Below are 12,107 nucleotides of genomic sequence, written 5' to 3'. Positions count from 1 at the left end.
AGTTCAAAAACCTCCCAAGGTTGAAACCATCTAAACTAGTGGCACTTAGTCTTGGATTCACACTGGAATCACAGTGGCATATTATGAAAAATAATGATCCCCTCCTCCCTATGATTCTAATTAAACTGACTCATAGTCACCTTTCTTATGTGCTCTGCATTTTTTCCATAAGGCCATGGGTGGCATTAAAAAAAAAAAAAAAAGACTTTGTTATATGAATGCCAGAAACTTGTGTATATCCAAGTTGGACAGCTACTGGATTAAGGGGGCATGAATCAGTGAAGCAGGCTTAGCCCTGACTCTTAACCAGTCTCAAGGGCAAAACTGTTGATCTCTTCAGTACTCAAAAATCAAGCAAATGGACAGGAAATCGTAACTTGAATTAATCCTGCCATAGCTGTCGCTTCTTGTTTGAGTTTCTGAAAATCAGCTTATTACATTGCATCTCGTCTCCCAGGGAGATACTTGACATTGCTTGGTCTGTTTTCAGAGGGGAAAATGGAGCTCAAAGAGTGTGGCTGTCTCCCAGGTAAAGAAATTTTCTTCCAGCAGATTTTTTTCTACTGGGGGATTTTTTTTTTTTTTGGACTCCTAATATAATGAAGGAAGTAAAAGTAGACAATGTGGCTTGATAGAAATTGGATGGATCTCTAACATGGAGCAAGCAGCCGTCGATTTCATGTTGATTTTTGGTAGCATAGGCTGTGTTTTTTTTTTTTGGTTTTTTTTTTTTTTTAGCCTCACCCTCAAATTTTGGGGTTCATCCTCACTGAAGTCTGCCATCCCTATATGCTCATAAAATCTATACTTATTTGTGGTTGGGCTCTAGATATGGGCCTTAGGTAAGAAGGGAAGCTGCTCCTTTCCTTTCCTCATTGTCCTCTTGATTCTCAGAGCCATAGGTACTTGCGCAGCTTCTATGGTTGACTAAAATTGGAGTCCCGGTAATGAATTTAGAACAGATTTTCAAAATAACTAACAACCCTAGGCTTTTAAATCAGACTCTATTGAATTGTATCTTGTGATCCCGGTAAGTCACAGAACTTCCTGACACTACAAGTGCTTGAAAAAGAGATGCTGAACTACTGTGATCATGAATGTCCATATTGGGTGCCACCTTTGGTGGTGGTAATATCTTGCCAAGGTAGTAGAGAGTTGATAAAAGTTCCAGTAAATAATCCTATGTGTCCACAGTGCCTTAAAACTCTACCAATCCTCTGCCCAGGGTTTTTGATCAAATGCTACTTCCCTGAGTGAAAGATTAAGTTAAATGTGTATTTGTTGTTTGAGTTGTTTTGGAGGGACTCTGACACTTACTAGCTGTATGGCCTTGGGCAAATAACTAAACTTCTCTGAGCTCCACTTGTAAAATAGGAATCATAATATCCACTGCATAGTCTTATGAAAATTTCATGAGTTGCTCTACCTATTTTCCACACCTTGCACAGTGATGCCCCCAGAACAGGAAGCTAAAGAAAGATTTGTAGAATGAATAGACGAATTTATGAATATGAATCTTGTGAAAGTATCTGGTTACAGAGTTGCCCTCTGTTTGGGTCAGTCTCAAGGTACCGGAGTTTAATTTGGTAGCTAATTGTCAAAGCCTAATTAGTTTCTCTATCAAATACTTAGACTCAGCATATCTCCATTCCCCTGGCATTTTTGTAAAATAGAGGCTAGACATTGATGGGAAGCTGGGAAAAGCACCTTCTACCACAGTACACATTTTGCAGAGAGAGAGATATTTTAGGGGGTCAGCTTGTCCCCAAATGTGAACAATAAATGAGGGTAAGTTCTAGTTGAATATAAATAAATTTTACTAAATAAGGAGTCATTAAAATGGACAAGCACATATTGGATCAGTATTTAAATATTATTGAGACATGTACATGTAAGTCCTTGAACAAAAAGGTAGAATTCTCTGAACTAATTATATACCCCCTTGCCCAAAATAGAATAAGTAACTAGGGCCCACATTTTTAAGAACAGCTGTAAGAGGATAGCAATATTAACTCATCAAAGAGACATTACATGGAGCCATGGATTTAAATTATTTTTTGTGTCAGGTAAAGTTGGAAAAGATAAAATCACTGTTTGTTATTTAGGACAGATTTTCTGAAAGTTCATTGTCTTACTATAGTCATAATAATCTAAATCACATTTGAATGAAACTTTGAAATGAATGAAACTGGAAACCTCTTGTACTTAGGTAGTTGTGGCTACAGTAAATAAAAATGACATGCTTTGAAGTTATGTAAAGCGCAGGAAGACTCAACCCTGTATGATTCGATCGAATGCCAATTATAAAGCCAGGTCACCTGCACAGCTTAATTTTATTATTTTTTAATCTCATAAATTATTTTCTGTTGGTATCTCCATCCTAGAAGCTCTATGGAATCGGGGAAGGGAGCAGGAACTTGCAAGTCTATGGGGATGGAGTGAGAAAGAGAAAAGCAGATGCAACCAGAGTAAGGGGGCTGGATGTACAGCCAGTCCAGAAGGTGCTACGGTGAGCTGGTTCACAGAGTCATTTGGGGCTTTACCCTAGTCCATATGCATAGGCAAACATCAAAACATATGAATTCACAGTATCATTATTTTCAATTTAGTTAACAGCTTTTGAAATCAACATGGTGTTTCATAGCAATTAACTGTAATTACAAACCCGAGGAACATTTTTTTTTTTTTTCCGGGTAGTTACTTTCCTGATTCTTGTTCCATCATTTTCATTTAATTCTGAAAAAAATTTAACTGCTATTTTGACAAGTGTTTAGTGTTTTTAAACTGATTGTGTATACCCTATTACGTAAGTACTTTATGCATACATTTCCACAAACTTTTCCCCAATCCAAAAATGTCTATAAATGTTTGCAGCGACTCCCTATCTGGAGGCTGGTTGCACACTTACTCTCACGCCTATGATTGCTTGGAAGGGACTGTCACCACTGCCAAGGAAAAATGTTTTTGACAATAGAACTGCCAATTAATCAGTGGCAGACGAGAGAAGAATTGGCTCCATATTTTTTGATGGCGATTGGCCACTTGGCAGCCAGCCACCAAGTGAGTTATTGATCCATTGGAACTCAGCCTACTTGGATTGCCATGATTCGCTTTCTGTCAGCAGGCTATCACAACTGTGCACCTCGAGGAGATGAAAAAAATTTAAAAAGACTAACTTAACAGGTTTAAACTATCTAAAGCAGACTATATGATAGGCATTGGCAAGCTGAATGGCAGAAATGCTGACTACTTGGATTTAGATGTATTGAATGAGTCTCTGAAATTCAATGAACTGGCCCAGATAGCAACTGAAATGCTGTTTGTGGTGAGGAGGAAGAAGATTAAACAGTACTGATATTTGCAATGAATTCTTAATTAGAGGGGCAGAATAAATGGAGGGACACCAAAGAGAGAGGATCAAGCTCCAGTTCAGATGCTTATGAGCTGTGTCACTTCTGTTTGTATACTTTTTTTTGTTTGTTTTTTTGAGACAGAGTGTCCCTCTGTCTCCGGGGCTGGAGTGCAGGGGCACAATCTTGGCTCACTGCAACCTCTGCCTCCTGGGTTCAAGCAATTCTCCTCCCTCAGCCTCCCAAGTAGCTGGGATTACAGACATGCACCACCACGTCCAGCTAATTTTTGTACTTTTAGTAGAGACAGGGTTTCACCATGTGGGCCAGGCTAGTCTCAAACTCCTGGCCTCAAGAGATCCACCCATCTCGGCCTCTCAAAGTGCTGGGATTACAGGCTTGAGACACCACATCCAGCCTGTTTGTATACATTTTTTTTTAGCGGGATAAATTAGATAATGTGCGTCAAAGCATCTAGGACAATACTTGACACAGAGTTGGTTCTCTGAAATGTCATTTTTCTTTTTTCCTATAAATCTTAGGGTTGTGTTATTGTATAAAGAACTGAGTTTTGAGGATCATTTTATTCTCAGAAAATTTATTTTTATTTGTTCATACATGATGGCATAGGAATGACTAATTATTAACCTATAGACCTATGTATTTTTAGTGAACTTTTAAAACCTTTCTACCATTGTGTTATAATGTAAGCATTTTAACCTATTATTTATCTTACCAGGTACTAAGATAATTAAAAAATAATCTAATTATTTTATTTTAAAATTATCAATTATTTTATTTTCAATGACTTAAAATTGTGATGTGAAAGGAATACTAGAATTGGAATACAGTTGCACTGACCAATAAATGCAGATTTTTCTAGAATATGTTCAGCTATTGTATAAAAATGATGTATGAAAGCTACATTTTCCTTTTTTTTTTTTTTTTTTTTTTGACAGAGTCTTGTCTCCCAGGCTAGAGTGCAATAGCGTGATCTCAGCTCACTGCAGCCTCTGCCTCCCAGGTTCAAACGATTCTCCTGCCTCAGCCTCCTGAGTAGCAGGGATTATAGGTGCCTGCCACCACGCCTGCCTAATTTTTTATTTTTTTATTTTTAGTAGAGACGGGGTTTCACCATGTTGCCCAGACTGGTCTCAAACTCCTGACCTCAGGTGATCCACCTGCCTTAGCCTCCCAAAGTGCTGGGATTACAGGCATGAGCCACCGTGCCTGGCCAAAAGTTATATTTTCTTTATAGGTTTTTATCCCTTTGTTCTATTCTCTTGGAAGACATTGATATTTGCTCTCCTAATTTCCACCGTGGCAAGGCAAAGAATAATGAATTACCTCTAATGGTGCTACTGACAGTGACAACTGATGGCTGCTTGTCTGTATTGGTGTGAATGATAAGCCTGGTAGCTCACAGCCATTCTATCACACACAACTCCCCTCCGCCTAGATGGCTGATTTCTCCATGATTCAGCCTTCTTTCATTTATTTTATTTTATTTTTATTTTATTTTCTTTTTTTTTTTGAGATAGAGTTTTGCTTTTGTAGACCAGGCTGGATTGCAATGGCATGATCTCGGCTCACCGTAACCTCCGCCTCCCGGGTTCAAGCGATTCTCCTGCCTCAGCCTCCCGAATAGCTGGGACTACAGGCATGCGCCATCACGCCCGGCTCACTTTGTAATTTTTTTTTTTTTTTTTTTTAGTAGAGATGGGGTTTCTCTATGTTGGTCAGGCTGGTCTCGAACTCCTGACCTCAGGTAATCCGCCCGCCTCAGCCTCCCAGAGTGCTGGGATTACAGGTGTGAGCCATCACCCCCAGCTTCTTTTCTTTTCCCTTCCCTCCCCTCCTCTCCCCTCCCCTCCCCCTCCCCCTCCCCCTCCCCTCCCCTCCCCCTCCCCCTCCCCTCCCCCTCCCCCTCCCCTTCCCCTCCCCCTCCCCTTCCCTCCCCTCCCCTCCCCTTCCCTCCCCTCCCCCTCTCTTCCCCTCCCCTCCCCTCCTCCCTCCCCTCCCCTCCCCTCCCCCCTCCCCTCCCCTCCTCCCCTCCCCTCCTCCCCTCCCCTCCTCCCCTCCCCTCCTCCCCTCCCCTCCCCTCTCTTTTCTTTTCTTCTTTTCTCTTTTCTTTTCTTTTCTTTTCTTTTCTTTTCTTTTCTTTTCTTTTCTCTTCTCTTCTTTCTGATGAAATCTCACTCTGTTGCCCAGGCTGGAGTGCAGTGGCTCAATCATAGCTCACTGCAGCTGCTAACTCCTGGGCCTAAGCCATTCTCCCACCTCAGCCTCCAGAGAAGCTGGGACTACAGGCATGCACCACCACGCCTAGTTAATTAATTTTTGTTGTTGTTGTTTAAAGATTGGGTTTCACTATGTTGCCCAGGCTGGTCTCAAACTCTTGGACTCAAGTGATCTTCCTGCCTCCCTCCCAAGTCACTGGGATTGCAGTTGCAAGCCATCATGTTTGGCTCGTTTATTCTTTGGGAAGACCTATGAGCCCAGCATTAAGTGGCTACACTCATTGTGACAAATAATTCATTCAGAAAGTATTTATTGAGTCTATACTGGACCAGAGACTCTGCTAGGTGATGGGGCCATGGAGATGCCCCTAAGGCGTAGCTCCAACCATAGGGTGCTTATAATAGGGTGCTTATAGTCTAACAAGGGAGCTAAGACCTGTCTGTAGATAACTCTAAAACAAAATTAACCAAGTGTCACAACAACAAAAAATATTGCTATTGGAGTTGAGAGAAGGAAGGAAGTTGGGGAAATTCAGGAAAGGCTTGACTCTTTTTTTCATTCATTCAACAAACACAGGAGAATGAGACTATGCTAGGCTGGTAATACAAAGACAAAACACTATTTGATCTCAAGGAGTTTACCTTCTAGGGAAGGCAGATACTCAGACTAGTCACAGCATCCTGGGATAAGGTTAGGTGTATGGACAACTGAGGTAAGAACAAAGTGATGTGGGAGCCTGGGGATTGCTCTCTTTAGGGAAAACAAGGAAGGAGTCATGTTCTAAGCACTCGTTGAACTGGGTTTTCTTCAGTGAGTGTATAGTCTAGTGTGACTGCCATGCCCATGAATAATTCCAATACCGGGAAATGCCAAGTGCCCTACAAGAAGCTCAGACAAAGGGCTATAAGGTAGGTTTAGAGGTGAGTGTGTTTACTTCTAGCTGGGGTCTCAGATAAGGATTTACCAAACAGACCAAATTGGAGGTGAGCTTTAAAAGCTAAGTAGAAGTTCAACAGGGAAAGGAGTGAGGGATGAGGTAAAACAGAAGAAATAGCTTGAATAGGCCAGGCGGGGTGTCTCGCGCTTGTAATCCCAGCACTTTGGGAGGCTGAGGCAGGTGGATCACCTGAGGTCAGGAGTTCGAGACCAACCTGACCAACATGGAGAAACCCCGTGTCTACTAAAAATACAAAAATCAGGCAGGCGTGGTGGCAGGAACCTGTAATCCCTGCTACTCGGGAGGCTGAGGCAGGAGAATCGCTTGCACCTGGGAGGCAGAGGTTGCAGTGAGTTAAGATCACGCCATTGCACTCCAGCCTGGGCAACAGTGAGACTCCATCTAAAAAAAAAAAAAAAAATAGCTTGAATAGAGCCATGGCCTGTTAATGGTGAGTTTTTTGAAGTGGCCAGAGTGGAAGAGTCTGGATGGTGGCACAGGCTGAGGAAAATCACGGAAGGCACTGAATGCCAAGACAGGTCACTGGATTTTGTTGAGTAGGCAGTGGAGAGTGGCATATCTTTTCTACTTCTAACCATGCTTTAGGATGGAGGCAATAGTAATTCATAGTGATGGCCTTGGAATCAGATGATTTGGGTTCAAATGCTGCCCTACCACTCACTAGCTGTGTGAACTTGAGCAAGTCTCTTAGCCTTTGTGTCTGATGGGGGCATTAATAATACTACACTCCACAGGTACAATCAATGAGGATTGGTTTAGTTTAGTCTTGTTAGAACCATGCCTAACAAGAGGTAACACTATATAAAGTGTCACTTGTTGTTGTTAGGAGTAGTACTAGTAGTAGTAGTAGCAGCAGCAGCAGCAGCAATAATAGTTGTGAGATAATTCGTAGCAACGTTAGGAAATGCTTGTGTTGTAAACTTGTAGGAACATACTTGGGATGACCTGACATCGCTGAGAAAACCAGAAGTGAACCTCAGGGACTATTGAGAAATGATCAATACTATGTATGCTCTTTGCAAAATTGTTTGGGTACACCTGAATTGAACCACATAATAGACACATAAATAGCTGGTCCTCGGCCAGGCGCGGTGGCTCATGCCTGTAATCCCGGCACTTTGGGAGGCCGAGGCGGGTGGATCACGAGGTCAGGAGTTTGAGACCATCCTGGCCAACATGGCGAAACCCCGTCTCTACTAAAAATACAAAAATTAGCTGGGTGTGGTGGCGGGCACCTGTAATCCCAGCTATTTGGGAGGCTGAGGCAGGAGAATCACTTGAACCTTGGAGGCGGAGGTTGCAGTGAGCCAAGTTCGTGCCATTGCTCTCCAGCCTGGGCGACAAGAGCAAGACTCCATTAAAAAAAAATCTATCTATCTATCTATCTATCTATCTATCTATCTATCTATCTATCTATCTATCTATCTATATCTGGTCCTCAACAGCTAAAAATGGCCCAGCCAGAACGTTGGCAGCCAAGGCAAGTTGAGCAACCAATAAAATGTCATGTCTGAGCTAGAGAGTTTCAGAGATCTCCTGCATCTATGATATAAATCACATCATCAGGAGAGCTTGCAAACAGTAAGGTTCACCTGTGGTTAAACTTAAGGCTGTTCATAAATATAGCAATAAAACTATTTATTTCCCATGTCCCAGGTGTCTTAGTTTTCACACTCCCACCACAACTTGAAATGTTTAATATGAAAGTGTGACAATCTGCAAGTAACACTAAAATATTGTCACAGGAGGCTTGTTCACAAGAAATAGGCACAGCCTGGGAACAGTGACCTGCAAAGCTCTGGAGCCTGCTTTTGTTTGCATCTACCCTCCTTGTAGTTTTGGACACACTCAAGTACAGCTGCATTTAGCAGCTGGTCCAGGATTTGGTCCATTCTCATTGTGTCCCAAACTGCAGACTCTGCAGATGAATGTCAGTGTAAACGTGACTCTTTCTTGTGGGTTGCCCTAACCTTTGGCTCATTGAATCTGGTTCTTGGTCATCACCTAGCACAAAGGCTGCTGTTACAAGGCAGACACACCTTAGTGAGTACTGGAAACACTCACAAATCTTTCCTCTCAAATGAGCTTTAGCACAATGAGTTCTGAGGTCCCTTTGCAGATTCACAGTAAGCCGCTGGAAGTTTCTGAGACACTGAACAATGAAAATGGACCTCTTCTTGAGAACTCTGTGGCTTACACTGTCAAAGCTCTAAGCAAACATTGTTTTGTAGGCCCAAAAGTTGGAACTCATACTGAATTGGAAAAATTATTGTATGTCTTCATCAGAAAAGGATTTAGGGTAGCTGGTAGCTGGCGTTCTGCCAGGAGTGTCACAGTTCTCCAAGGTTTAAGCCTTAAGTATCTTCTTCCAAATTTGTGTGTCTTGCATCATAAAATGTGTCTAAGATAACATGTTTTGATAAACATTAATTAAACCTTTAGCTAAAAAAATTGTTTGTCTCCTTAGAATATTTTTTTGAGAGGGGATGTTTCGGATGGGTCCTGTTTGTTTAAAAAGACTACCCAAGGGAGTTTCCCAAAATAAATGTCCTTGTGGCAGAGACTCAAAATCATTCATAGAATAGAACTGGAAATGTAGAAATGAGAGAGCCCAAATTCAGAGGTGTTAGATTCAGCCAATAAAGCATGACGTTTGAGTTCGAGCCCACCTGTATGACCTGGAGTAAGCCAATGTTTACACCCAGTTTCTGCATCTGAAAAAATATGGCATTATGCATTATGAAAAAAAGAAGATGTGCTTACATCACAGAATTGTGGTGAGGGAGGATTAGCTAAAATACTATACTTTGGGAAATAGTTTGTAAATTGCAAAGTGCCATTAAAATGTAAGGAATTACTATTATAATCACCACTGGCTGAGGTCCTACATATAAGGACCTACAGCTTATAGCGACCTCGTCAGAGTTTTTTGAAAAAGAGAGAGAGAGAGAGAGAGAGAGAGAGAGAGAGAGGGAGAGAGAAAGAAAGCACTCTTATCTTTCCCCACTAGATGGCAGGCGAGCCACTTGGTAAAGTACTGACTGGCTTAGGACTCTAGAAACCACAGCAATATTTTGGTTTGTGAAGCAGCCTAGCGATGGACAAAGGGTGAATTAGAAGTCATGAAAAACAGAGACAGCCTGTATCCCATCGGTTTGCAGTTTACCAACATTTCGTGTGTATGAAAACATGGTCTTTTTCTTTTTTTTTTTTTTTTTGTACTTTTTAGTAGAGACTGGGTTTCACCGTGTTAGCCAGGATGGTCTCGATCTCCTGACCTCGTGATCCGCCCGTCTCGGCCTCCCAAAGTGCTGGGATTACAGGCTTGAGCCACCGCGCCCGGCCGGTCTTTTTCTTTTGACTGTGAGAAAAAGGATAGCTAAACAATTTCTCTAACAAGGAAAATGTTGAGCTCACTCAGTTACAGCTAACAGACTTAACGATTATTTGTCACACCACTTTACAGGTAATGTCTTCGTCTATATCAGGGATTGACAAACTGCTTCTGTAACAGTAAATATTTCTGGCTTTGCAGGTTATATGGTTTATGTTGAAACTATTCAGCTTTGCCACTGTAGCAGAAAAGCAGCTTGAAACAATATGAAAATAAGTGGGCATGAATAGGTTACTATAAACTTTTATTTATGGATACCGAATTTTGAAATTCACATAATTTACACTTGTCACAAAATATTCTTCTTCTTTTGATTTTTTTTTGAGCACTAAAAAATGTAAACATTATTTTTAGGTGAAAGATCATACAAAAAATGACCATAGGCCTGATTTGACTGGCAAGCAGTAGTTTGCAGAGATCCAAGACTTCTTAGCTATCAGATTGGCAATCTCCTCAATCTATATATTTATAACTTTCATAACACATATTTCAATGTGGTAAGTATTTTTTTGCACATATAAATTACTAAAAATCCATGTGGCATTTTTGCCTGTTATTGTCTTGTTTGTTAAAAACTATAGACAAAAAAATTCAAGTAGTATACCGGGTGTGGTGGCTCACGCCTGTAATCCCAGTACTTTGGGAGGCCAAGGCGGACAGATCACCTGAGGTCAGGAGTTCGAAACCAGCCTGGCCAACATGGTGAAACCCCATCTCTATTAAAAACAAAACAAACAACAACAAAAAAAAACACAAAAATTAGCCGGGCATAGTGGCGGGTGCCTGTAATCTCAGCTACTTAGGAGGCTGAGGCAGGAGAATCGCTTGAACCCAGGAGGCAGAGGTTGCAGTGAGCCAAGATTACACCACTGCACTCCAGCCTGGGTGACAGAGGGAGACTCTGTCTCAAAAAAAAAAAAAAAAAAAAAAAAAAAATTCAAGTAGTTGGTGCATTGTTCTTGGATTTGTCAGGAAGAGAGCACACAGTTAAATGTGAATTTCAGTTAAAATAAAAACAAAAGGGATTCACTGTTTCTCTGAGATTCAGTTTTAACTGGGTGAACTAAATTGCTAAGTCTGATATTTGTTCTTCTACTGACCGATCCTCATTTATTAAGGGCTTAATAAATGAAGTTGAAGATCTGAAGACAAGACTTCTCCAGTAAAATATATCTTTGGGGAATTGGGAGAAATATGGATCTCCACTGGCTTGCTTGTTTTCTGTGCACTTTAACACATTAAAACAACTGTAAGGCACGAACAGCTGTTACTCACATCCATTTTCTAGAACAACAAATTCTGAGCTGCCAGTCTCAGTTGAACAAGCCATTTAAAATGCTTTGTAAGAATCTCAAAGTAACGAGCACTTGCTATTTTATGTTGCAAAGGGCTTCAGAGAAATTTGAGGTCTTTTAATTGAGTAGGAACAGCAAATAAAAATCCTCCCAGCCTGGTGTTCTGTGGAACTGAGCTTCCTTCAGGCCGTTTCAAAACAGAAACTCCGTCCTCCTCTAAAAGCTTTTTTATACCCCTTGATGGAGGTGTCAAGCGTGCACAGGCAGCAAATCGTAGGGCCTGGTTCAGAGAGGTTTCTTTTTGTGTGTATCTGTTAGGATTCACTACTGGTATTAAATATTGACCCACATTTAATTTGCCTGGTGACTTTTCACGATAGATATTGAATGTTAAATGCTCTCCAAATCGGGTGTTCTTTCCAGTTTTAAGATTTGACGCCTTATGATCTACTCCATCCACGACTTTTACAGAACCTTGGAGGGTCTCTTACCGCTCTGGACTTGAGTTGGTTAATCCCGCTGCAGAGACGGAGTGGGGCGGGGGTGGAGGTGGTGGTGAGTGGTGTAACTGAGGAAGAGTCCCTGGCATACTGCAACCAGGTCAGAAGTGACAGCATCCAGCCCTCCCCTCCTTGGGGAGTGGGGGAAGGGGGCGACCCCGCCCAGTGCAGAGGGAGGCGAGTCAGGAGCCGACGAAACGCTGGAGGGGCCATCCGCGGGGGCCGGTCTCTGCAGAGAGCAGCCGGGTGACAACGTGGCACGGAACGGCACTGCATCAGAGTAGCACACTGCAGAGACGAGACGAATCCTCCCCAGAGAGGGGAGGCGGTTAAGGAGAGGCGATTGCGTGGCCCGGAGCAGCCAGACCC

General features: G+C 42.0%; 1 protein-coding gene across 2 annotated transcripts in view; it reads left to right on the top strand.

The window, feature by feature from the left end:
* Window positions 1-12,107, top strand: part of LOC105499822 (uncharacterized) — a 78,494-nt gene that overhangs the window by 46,774 nt on the left and 19,613 nt on the right. Inside the window, exon 6 of one of the 2 annotated variants that reach the window (XM_011772628.2) lies at window positions 2,385-5,225. The exons of the other annotated variant lie outside the window; for it this stretch is intronic. The gene's annotated coding sequence lies outside the window, so the exon portion shown is untranslated. Of the gene's footprint in view, window positions 1-2,384; window positions 5,226-12,107 lie in introns of those variants that run through there. 2 annotated transcript variants of the gene reach the window in all.

Source organism: Macaca nemestrina, chromosome X, assembly GCF_043159975.1.
Source record: "Macaca nemestrina isolate mMacNem1 chromosome X, mMacNem.hap1, whole genome shotgun sequence".
Classification (NCBI taxonomy): Eukaryota; Metazoa; Chordata; class Mammalia; order Primates; family Cercopithecidae; genus Macaca; species Macaca nemestrina.
This window is presented reverse-complemented; position numbering and strand designations above follow the sequence as displayed.